This window comes from Erythrolamprus reginae, chromosome Z, assembly GCF_031021105.1.
Source record: "Erythrolamprus reginae isolate rEryReg1 chromosome Z, rEryReg1.hap1, whole genome shotgun sequence".
Taxonomy (NCBI): Eukaryota; Metazoa; Chordata; class Lepidosauria; order Squamata; family Dipsadidae; genus Erythrolamprus; species Erythrolamprus reginae.
This window is the reverse complement of record NC_091963.1, coordinates 67,076,100-67,088,165: the sequence shown is the minus strand read 5'-3', so window position 1 is coordinate 67,088,165 and position 12,066 is coordinate 67,076,100. Positions and strand designations below refer to the sequence as shown.

The following is a 12,066-nucleotide window of genomic DNA, read 5'->3' as shown; positions in this document are numbered from 1 at the left end:
ACTGATGAAATTTACATTATATTATAAGAAGGTATAAATTAATTAGGATTTGAGAGGGGGAATCTTTTTTCTTTACTTATTGGGATCGTTAATATTAGAATAGGGCATGAGAATCCCGCTGGCTATTCAGCGCAAATACAGTGGTACCTCATGATACGAACTTAATTGGTTCCAGGAGGAGGTTCGTAAGGTGAAAAGTTCGTAAGATGAAACAATGTTTCCCATAAGAATCAATGTAAAAGCAAATAATGCGTGCAAATCCTTCAGGAAAATCCCAAACTTTAGAAGGGAGGCGAACAGAGGGCAGGGAGGAGCAGCTAAAGGGGGCGGGTGGAAGAAGCAAGGCTAGGCTAAAGGGTGAGTGGGAAGGAAGAAAGGCAAGGGGGGCGCCCCTCCCTTTTCTTTCTTCAAAAGACAAGTTTCAGTGCCTTTGCAAGCACGTTGTTCTCTTTTTTTAAAAAATAATTTTATTTATTTATTTTTAACAATTTTAAAATCACACAACATAAAACAGTGCGTAGTGAAATGTGAATTGTGCCCACCACCCCGACATACACACATTCCCCACCACCAAATTGGGGGTATTTCTTTTATAATCCACTTAACCCAAGAGCAATATATCTGTCTACATATTATAGAGTGATTCTAGTTTATTTCTTGTAGCTTGGTCTCGGATTCTACTCGTCATATATCGTCTTACCTTGTCCCACCGTCCCATCAGCCGTCCCAAATCAGTTTCATTATCCAAATTTATCCTTTTTTCCATAATTTCAAATTGAATATGATCCACCATGTACCTATACCAATTTTGCATTGTCCATTTTGTCGCATCCTTCCAACCCAAAACTATTACTGCCTGAGCACTTTCTATTGCTGCTTTTTTTATTTCTCTAAATTCTCCCATCGCATTGCTTTTTACTAGTACTGCCATTTCCTTAGTGATTGTCCATTGTATATTTAACATTCCATTGATATCCTCTTTCACTTTTTGCCAAAATTCCTGCACTATCGGGCATTCCCAAAACATATGCATAAACACTCCTTTATCTTGACAACCATGCCAACAATTCCCCCTGACATTCTGCTGAAAATGTGCAAATTGAATGGGAGTAAAATACCACTTATGTAATATTTTCCTTCTCATTTCCCTAATTCTTGTATTTTTAATTTTCCTTATATCTTCTACTATATTTTCCATTTCTTGTACCTCTACTAATATCTCATTTTGCCACCATTTAGTCAATCCATCAATCGTGTCCCCATCTGACTGCACTAGCAGTTTGTATATATTAGTTGCTTGCGCCTTTATCCCCTCACTTTTTTCTCTTATTATTTTCTCTAACCCTGTCTCCTCCCGCCATAATACTTCTTTATTCTCCCTTTCATTTAGATATTTACATATTGCATTTATTTGTAACCACCTTCCCTTACCTAACCACCATTCTATACGATTTCTACTTGGCCTGCCATCCTTCTCGTATAACTGTTCTATCTTAGTTATCCCTCTTCCCTTCAACTCTCCTATAACCCTATTTAAGTTAATTTCGTTTTCTCTATTTATTACATAAAGCGATGACAGTTTAGATTTATATAATCCTATTTTCCCTTGCCATTTTTTCCAAATTTCCATAGTCCCTTTCATTGGGCCTATTAATTTACCTATATCTCTCCTATTCCACTTCCTAAAAATTAATTCTCTATTATTCATCCCGTTTATCTGTTTTTCCAATTTCGCCCATTTATTTTCACTTAATTGCAACTCCATTAACCTTTCCATTTGAAAAGCTTCCCTATACAGCTCCAAACATGGAACACCCCATCCCCCCTCTCTTTCATTCGCAATTAACCACTTTTTTCTTATTCTTGGTCTCTTATCTTCTTCAATCCAATAATTTAATTTTTTATCCCACTCTTTAACCTTACATACCGATAACCCCCCCGACAGCACCTGAAATAGGTACATCATCTTGGGAGCTATCATCATTTTTAAAGCTCTTATTTTAGAGAGTCTCCTTAGCTTTTTATCTTTCCAGCTCCTCATCTGTTTCAACATTTTCCTCCATGTTATTCTATAATTAATCTCTTCCATTTTCACTGGGTTTTTTAATAACCAAATTCCCAAATATTTTATTTTTTTAAGTCCTAATTTCAACCCTGATTCTTTCCTAATTTCTATCTGTTCTCTCGGATCTATATTTAAACACATAATCTCTGATTTTTCCATATTAACCGACAGTCCCGATTCCTGCTTAAACTCTTGTAAAATATTTATTATACCTTTAATCATCTCCATCGGGGTCTGGGTCAATATAATTGCATCATCTGCAAATAAATTTATTTTCATTTCTAATTCCCCTATTCTATATCCTGCCCAAGTGTTATCTTGTCTTATCTTATTAGCTAAGATCTCTATTGCTATTACGAATAATTTTGGAGACAGAGGGCATCCCTGCTTGGTGCCGTTTAATATTTTAATACTCTGCGTTCTTTGTCCATTCACTCTTATATATGCTTCATTTCCTTTATAAATCTCTTTTATAGTTTCACAAAATTTTCCCCCCATATTTAATTTGTTACATAATTTATATAAGTAACTATGGTTAACTTTATCGAACGCTTTATAAACATCTAATTTCAAAATTCCCAATTTCCTTTTAGTAGCGGTAGCATGGTGCATCACATTCATTACATTTCTAATTGGTTCACTTATTTTCCTTCCCTTCACGAATCCATATTGATCCTCTTCAATTATTTTTGGTAAAATATTTTCTAATCTATTTGCCAGTATTTTCATAAATATTTTATAATCCTGATTTGCCAAACTGATCGGACGGTAAGACCCAGGCTCTCTTAAATCTCGACCCATCTTCGGAATGGTAACAATTTCTGAAAGCTTCCATGTCTGCGGGATAGCACGATTTGACAATATATTATTAAACAATTTCCCCAAATGCGGCAGCAAAACATTCACATAAGTTTTATAGAATTCCCCTGTAAACCCATCTGGGCCCGGTGCTTTGGCTTGTTTTAACCCTTTAATTACTCTAGCAATTTCATCTTGTGTAATTTCTGCATTCAAAATTTGTTTGTCTTCTTCACTTACTATTTTCCCAGCCTTGAGGACTTCTATCTTCACTTGCTCCTCTTTATACAAATCTTCATAATATTTCCTCATTATCTCCTCTAACTGGTCATTACCATATCTAACCACTCCACTGGTGTCCCTCAATGCTAAAATACATGATTTTTCTTTCCTCTTCTTCAGATATCTCGCCATTTGCTGCATTGATCTTGTCCCCCAACTATGTATTTTTTGTCGCATCGCCATTCTCATCTTATTCCATTTAATCTCATCATACACCATCAACTGTTTCTTTTTCAATTTCAATAAACTATTCCAATCTCTACTTTTCGTTATTCTTAACTGCTCTTGTATCAAATCTATTTCCCTTATCTTCCTTTCCCTCTCTCTACCCCACCTCTTCCTAATATCTGCTTCCATACATATACATTGTCCCCTCATGAAGGCCTTACATGCATCCCATACAATTGATTGTTTAATACCACCCACATCATTAATTCTAAAATATTCTGATAACTCTGTTTGCAATTTCTCTTTATCTTGTTCCCTAGCAGTTACAACTGCATTATATCTCCAAATTTTTTGATTTCGTTCCTGACCTATTTCCAATTCCGCCAATAGTGGGGCATGATCTGATATCCATATACTTTTAATGTCTACTTTTTTAACTTGTATATTACCTCCCCTATTCATTAATATGTAGTCTATGCAGCTAAATGTGTGATATCTTGCTGAATAATATGTAGCTCTGTTTAAAATATCTGCATGTAGATCCACCATATTAAGTCTATTTAAATGTAACATCCTGCTATTTGCATTCCCATTTGTTAATTGCATATTAAAATCTCCTGCCAAAAAAGTTGAGCCCTCCTTAAAATTGTCTAACTTCTTCTTAGTATTTATTATAAATTGTTTGGTTTTCCCATTCGGGGCATAAATTGCTGCTAATGTCAACTTCTTTTGATTTATTTTCCCTTTAACAAATATCCACCTTCCTTCTCTGTCTTTCTGAATTCCGACCTCTTCAAAATTAACCCTCTGATGAATCAGAATCGCTGTGCCTCGACTATTTTGTGTTCCTCTTGACTCAAACACCCATTTCCAATTTCTATCATTAATCAAGTTATCCCTTCCTCCCCTTCTTTTATGGGTTTCTGTCAAAATCATAATATCCACCTTATATTGCTTAGCCATCCTTAATATCCTAAAACGTTTCAAATCCGATCCCAAACCATTCACATTTAAAACCATTATCTTACACTCCGTCATAATATACCAAAAACACCCTTTCCCCCTCTTGTTTTGCCCTTGGTTTATATTTTTCCCTTTTCTTTACCCCTATTACCCCCCCCAACGTGCCTCCCCCTGTGCTCCCCCCACTGAGAGGGGAGAAGACAAGAAAAAACCTTGCCCATACCTGAGGCACATTTTCTGGATTGCGTTCCCACTCAAACTAGCTCCTCTTTCAACCCTTTTTAATTTTATAAAAGAGAAAATTTCTCCCCCCCTCCTTTCTCCTTTAAATAATTCCTTCTTTAGTTTCTTCTTTAATTTTAAATTCTTAAACCACCTTTTTCTCCCCCTTAGACTTCCCCCACTGAATGACAAATATACAGGAATCCCAAGGCATCTCCAAGAAAAATAATAATAATAACAACAATAATAGCAATAGTAATAGTAATAATTCTTTTCCTTTTCCTCCCCCCCCCCCACACACAACAAGACAAGGGACCAAACACCATCACTTTCTGGCTCTCTTCTCACGCTGAGCCCGTGTTCTTCTCTGCTCCTTTCTGATGGCCTCCACCTGCCCGCTTAACTCCTTCAGCTGCTCTTCCCTTCATCTTTCCTCCTCATCTGGGGTACTCCGACCGTCAAAAGCCTCTTCTTCTTCATATGCTAGTTCTCCAGTTTCATCAAACTTAATCCCCAGTTGATCCAGTAAATCCTTTCCCTCCTCCAATGAACGTGCTCTGTACATTTTATTGTCCTGGAACACCAAGATGGCCACTGGGTAGCCCCAGCTAAATCTGGTTCCACTTTGATATAGCCGGCTTGCAATTGGTTTCAACACAGCTCTCGCTCTCAGGGTTTCCCAGGAAAGGTCCCTCAGAACCATTATCTCATTTCCGTCTTGTTTAAGGCTCGTCGAAGTCTTCAAAGTTTTATAAATCATCTCTGCTTTTTTTTCACTGAGGAATGCGATGATCACATCTCTCTGTCTGCCGTCTCTCCTGGGGGCTGCCCAATGAACACGCAACAGCTCCTCCACGCTGACCTGCACGCCTGTCTGTTTATTTAACCAAGTACAGACAGCTTCTGTTAACTTAAAATCAGAGGACAAATCCATTCTGAACCCTCGTAAGCGCAAATTCCTCCTTCTCTGTCTGTCCTCCAAATTTGCGATTCTGTCATTTATTTGTCTTATTTTTCCATCGTAATCCATCACTTGTTTCTCAACTTTCAGTATCTTTCCAGCAGAAGAATCCCCTTCCTTTTTAATTTGTTTAACTTCTAAATCCATCTGTTCCATTTTAGTCTCAACTTTGTTGAATCTCTTTTCAAACCCACTACAAATATCCAGCAGTTTATCCAGCTTTTTCTCAATATTAGCCAGGCTAGAGAGGTCTTCTTTTTTCCCTCCCTCCGCCATTTTAAGATTTATTGTACTCACTTATCACTTCCTTGTTACAGCGAAAGCGCCTCCGTCTTTGCTTGAAATCATAAATCTTCAAATTCACTTTGATGCCGACAGATTCTTGTTTCTTCCTATATTTTTCTAAGGAAGATTTATAGTCTTTTTAAGGGGGAGAAAACTCTTTACATTTTATATTTATTCGGAGCCAGAGGTGAAATGCCTAGAAAGCAATTCGGCACATGCGCAATCCCCGCAAGCACGTTGTTCTCTGCAAAATCTTTCCTCCTACAAGCCACCCCTCCCTTTTCTTTCTTCAAAAGACACCCTTTCAGTGCCGTTGCAAGCACGTTGTTCTCTGCAAAATCTTTCCTCCTCCAAGCCGCCCCTCTCTTTTCTTTCTTCAAAAGACACCCTTTCAGTGCCTTTGCAAGCACGTTGTTCTCTGCAAAATCTTTCCTCCTCCAAGCCGCCCCTCCCTTTTCTTTTCTCAAAAGACACCCTTTCAGTGCCTTTGCAAGCACGCTGTTCTCTGCAAAATCTTTCCTCCTCCAAGCCGCCCCTCCCTTTTCTTTCTTCAAAAAAGGGGAAAAAAAGAAACCCCTTCATCCCAGCAGCAGCTGCTTGGGTTCGTAAGGTGAAAATAGTTCGGAAGAAGCGGCAAAAAAACACCGGGTTCGTATCTTGAAAAGTTCGTTAGAAGAGGCATTCGTAAGATGAGGTACCACTGTACTAGAATAGGACCCAAAGATATATAATCTGATTCCAATGGGTTTTCAGAGAAGTCTCCTTTTCTTGCATTAAATTGTTTTTTCCTTTTTTCAATGTAACAATGTAACACTTTTGGAAAGTGTATAGGAATGTTGATGGTTAATTAATGAATTATTATTTGATGCAAAGTATTTTGAAATAGAATTAAGATATTTAAATTATTGATTTAAAAATATATAATTCACTGATCTAAAAAAAATTGAAAACTCAGAAGATGTGGAAGAATATGTTTGAAATATTTTTTTAATGGAGAAACTTTTATAATACATTGTATGGATTACTGATAAATATACAGATTATAGACTATTGACAATAGTTTTTTTTAAAGGGACTATTAGAATACCTAAATTATAATTTTTGGAAAGTATATTAATTTATAAAAAGGTATAAATTAATGTGGATTTGAGAGGGGGAGGCTTTTTTCTTTACCTATTGGGATCATTATTATTAGAATAGGGCAAGAGAATCCCGCTGGCTATGCAGCACTAATATTAGAGTAGGGCATAAAGATATATAACTTGATTCCAGTAGGTTTTCAGAAATGGTTCTTTTTCTTGGATTAAATTGGTTTTTCTTTTTTAATATGTAAGGTAAGAGAAAGTATTATGAAATAATAATTAATTATAGAAATTATTAAATTATAGAAAATATAGACTACAACTTTAGAAAGGTGTACTAAGGATTGAAAGCTTATCACTTGAATTAGGATTTAAGAAATGGAATTTTTCCTTTTTGACTACCGGGATCAACAAATTTAGGTTAGGGCATGATGATTCCACTGGGCATGCAGCCATAAATTCAGATTGGGGCATGAAGATTTAGCTGAGTACACAGCATTTTAATACTGAAGTTGATTTCAGTGGGTAAATAGGGGATTTTCCTTTTTTTGTGTGGTTATTTCCTCATTATACCTTTCTTTATTTCTTATTTTTATATTATTTATAGATACATGTTTTAGAACGGGTTGCTGGTAAACAAGGGCTTATGGTTGAACGTTAAGGTTCCATGAAATTCATTGGATCTATATTTATTTATTTATTTATTTATTTATTTCTTGGATTTGTATGCCGCCCCTCTCCGGAGACTCGGGGCGGCTAACAGCAACAATAAAGCAGTGTACAATAGTAGTCTGATGTTAGAAACAATTTAAAAAACCCATTAATATAAAAAACCAAACATACATACATACGTATCATGCATAGAATTGTAAAGGCCTAGGGGGAAGAGGGTCTCAATTCCCCCATGCCTGACGGCAGAGGTGGATTTTAAGCAGCTTACGAAAGGCAAGGAGGGTGGGGGCAATTCTAATCTCTGGGGGGAGTTGGTTCCAGAGGGCCAGGGCCACCACAGAGAAAGCTCTTCCCCTGGGTCCTGCCAAGCGACATTCTTTAGTTGACGGGACCCGGAGAAGATCCACTCTGTGGGACCTAACTGGTTGCTGGGATTCGTGCAGCAGAAGGCGGTCCCTGAGATAATCTGGCCCGGTGCCATGAAGGGCTTTATAGGTCATAACCAACACTTTGAATTGTGATCGGAAACTGATTGGCAACCAGTGCAGACTGCGGAGTGTTGGTGTAACATGGGCATATTTGGGAAAGCCCATGATTGCTCTCGCAGCTGCATTCTGCACGATCTGAAGCTTCCGAACATTTTTCAAAGGTAGCCCCATGTAGAGAGCGTTATAGTAGTCGAGTTTCGAGGTGATGAGGGCATGAGTGACTGTGAGCAGTGACTCCCGGTCCAAGTAGAGTCGCAACAGGTGTACAAGGCGAACCTGGGCAAACACCCCCTTCACCACAGCTGAAAGATGTTTCTCTAATGTGAGCTGTGGATCGAGGAGGACGCCCAAGTTGCAAACCTTCTCTGAGGGGGGCAGTGATTCTCCCCCTCGGGTAATGGATGAATAGATTGAATTGTCCTTGGGAGGTAAGACCCACAGCCACTCCGTCTTGTCTGGGTTTAGCTTGAGTTTGTTGACTCTCATCCAGGCCCCAACATCCTCCAGGCACTGGCATATCACTTCCACCACTTCGTTGGCTGGACATGGGGTGGAGATGTATAACTGGGTATCATCGGCGTATTGATGATACCTCACCCCATGCCCTTAGATGATCTCACCCAGCGGTTTCATGTAGATATTAAATAGTAGGGGGGAAAGGACCGACCCCTGAGGCACCCCACAAGGGAGAGACCTAGAGGTTGACCTCTGACCCCCCACTAACACCGACTGCGACCGACCAGAGAGGTATGAGGAGAACCACTGAAGAACAGTGCCTCCCACTCCCAACCCCTCCAGCCGGTGCAGAAGGATACCATGGCCGATGGTATCGAAAGCCGCTGAGAGTTCAAGAAGCACCAGGACAGAGGACAAGCCCCTGTCTTGGGCCCACCAGAGATCAGCCATCAACGCGACCAAAGCAGTTTCCATACTGTAGCCGGGCCTGAATCCAGCCTGCTGAGGACCTAGATAATCAGCTTCTTCCAAGGACCGCTGGAGCTGAAATGCCACCACCTTCTTGACAACCTTCCCCATAAAGGGAAGGTTGGAGACTGGATGGTAGTTATTGAGTACGGCTGGGTCCAGGGAAGGCTTCTTGAGGAGGGGGCACACAAGTGCCTCCTTATAAGGAGCCGGAAAGGACCCACTCCCCAAGGAGGCGTTGACAATCTCCTGGACCCAGCTCTGTGTCACCTCTCGACTGGCCAAAACCAACCAAGAGGGACACGGCTCCAGTAGACAGGTGGCGGAACACACAGCTCCACTTCCTTAGGTGTCCACTTCCTTAGGTGTCACCAAGTCAAACTCCTCCCAGACAGACGGACGAAGATGTTTAGCCCCAGTCACCTCGACTGACTATACATATATAGGTAGGAGGTGAAGTGTAAGAAGAGGAAATCTATCTTTATTTCCTCCTCTTCTTCTTCTTTCTTTCTTTTCTTTTATTTTTCTTTTTGGTGTGTATCTTCCCTCTTCTTTTTATTCCTTTTTCCTCTTTTTTAATTTCCTTTCTTTATTAACCTTCTTATTATTTTATTTTTTATTTTTAAATGTTGTTTCCTCTTTGTTAGTTATTTTTTATCTGTTTTTAATTCCTTTATAAAGGAATTATTAATTGGGTTTTGTAATTTTGCAATCTGGCTAATTGGGTACTATTAGGAGATAATATTTGTTTGGGTTTTTTTGGGGGGGGGTTCCCCCTTGAATTGGTCACTGGAAGTTTCTTGGTGTTTTTTTTTCTAGAGGTTTCTTATTAATGGGCGATTATCACTTAAAAATGTTTTTGAACATACGTGAAAATTGATATAGAAGAGATATGGAGAAACCTGAAACTTTACAGCCTAATCAGCTTGAGATACTTAAAATATAGAACAGCCTAAAGGAGGTTTTAGTTTATAGCATTTTTGTACAACGTAAGAAATTGAGCAGCTATTTTTTATCCAGATGTTAAAAGTTAAGGAGGAAGCATTGGTTTGCACATACCATATTTTGTAAAATTGACTTAATGTAAAGCAACTTGATGTTATTGGTATTTTTAATTAAATTGTGAATGGAGAGAAAAAAATAAAAAAATCTTTGGAAGAAAGAGAAGGGATTTTCAGTGAGATCGGGGACAAAAGACAGCGGAGGGAGCAGCGGGCAAGAGGGATTTTCATCCAGATGAGGTGGCAAAAAACAGTGGAGGAAGCAGCGGGCAAGAAGGGATTTTCATCCAGATCAGGGGCAAAAGACAGCAGAGGGAGAATCTGGATGAAAATGCCTTCTTGCCCACCACTTCCTCTGTTGGCAGCTTTTTTTTTAAAGCCTTAAAGTTTTGGATTTTACTAATGGGTTTGCACGTATTATTCGCTTTTACATTGATTCCTATGGGAAAAATTGCTTCTACTTATGAATATTTCTATTTACAAACCTGGTCACGGAATGAATTAAGTTCGTAAGTAGAGGTACCACTGTACATACATACATATTTATTTACTTACTCATTTATTTATTGGATTTATATACCTCTACATGCATACAAATGCATACATTTTTAAAATTAAATAGTATGGATTATAGTATATTTGTTTAGTATGGTATATGTACTGCCAGAAAGTTTTAGGTACAATGAGTTATATATAAGTTATATCTATCTTTTCCTTACTTACCACTTTTCCATTTGCCTTTGCAAATGCAACATTACTAAATCTACAGTCATTCTCCAAGATCTATAAGCAAAGTATCTGAAATGTTTTTTAATCTGCTAACTGGCTTGCCTACCTCTAGAACACAGGTATCAAATTGCGGTACCACCTTGCCATCATGTGATGTTTCAATTTTTTCCATTTTGCAGAGCTGCAGTGGGCATGGTTTGCATGTGATGCATCCAGCCACTTGACGTCCCTGCTCTAGAAGGTAAGAGGTAATTTATACTATGCCTTTCACTGCAATGAAAACAGGTAGATAACTTCATGCTAGCCTCAATACATTTATTTAGTGAAATGCCTTTTGTCACAGTGTTGATCACTGAAAACTTTTATAAAATTATAGTAAAACAAAATAAATCAAAAAATCTTAACATAATATAAAAACTAAAACCATTATAATACTTATAAAAATATTTCTCCACTTTAATAAACTTTCCATTTAAAAATGGATCAAAAGCTTTAAAAAAAAATCAGCCAAAGCTATACAGTAGTATGTGTGACCTCTGCACTCAATTGACTCAATGTTTGGTGAGAAGGTTTCAAATTGAAAGTTCTTGCAGAAAAATGTGCAGGAATTTATAGATTTCATCTTAGGGGAAGATCTTAACCTTTTCTTTCTAGTGAAGGAATCAACTATTAACCAGTAACATTTCCTTATAAAATGTCACCCTGAATACAGCAAATTTTCTATCACAAGTGATTTAAGTAATGGAAAGAGGAAATATGCCTCACTAACCAGTTCTCCAACAGAAGCAGTAAACCACAACCTCAGAGCTTATATTGGCAGGAATGTGTAGAACTCATCCCAAAAAACTGCAATCAATCATCCAGCCTATATAATTAGGTGCACTTAACCACAATAATAAGTAAAGTCATGCATTTTTCTGTATTCTTAGAAATATTCAGACAGACCAGAAAAAACCCCAGAAATAGAGAAAAATGAGCAGTGATTGGCTACAGACAGTTCAAATATAAATCATATAAACTTGAAATAAGCAACTATTCTGCCCCTAGAAGTCTATAATATGATGGTCTTGTTTATCCTGAACAAATTCCAGTTCCAGAGCATTTCTTTCCAGAAGAGTATTTCAATAATTGTAACTGGTACATATGCTTAATTTTAATTATGTTTTGTTTACAAACCTTAGTAAATTAAATGAAACAAATTTTAATAACAATCCATTTTATCAGGTTTTTTCATTCCTCTTCTCAAAAATAGATATTCTACTGACAAACAATCAACAACCTTTACACAATTGCCACAGAAAATATATTTGACCACATAAATATGAGGTTTGTACTGTATACAAAAATAGTTCTTGGGAAGTAACACGATGTTTGACTTAAAGGATCAGTTATTTTTAGACATAACATATGCCAAAAACACAAAAGC

At 37.8% G+C, this 12,066-nt stretch overlaps 1 protein-coding gene across 4 annotated transcripts in view; it reads right to left on the bottom strand.

Moving 5' to 3' along the window:
• ELMO1 (engulfment and cell motility 1) overlaps positions 1 to 12,066 on the bottom strand; it is a 606,322-nt gene that overhangs the window by 345,849 nt on the left and 248,407 nt on the right. The gene's annotated exons all lie outside the window — the stretch shown is intronic.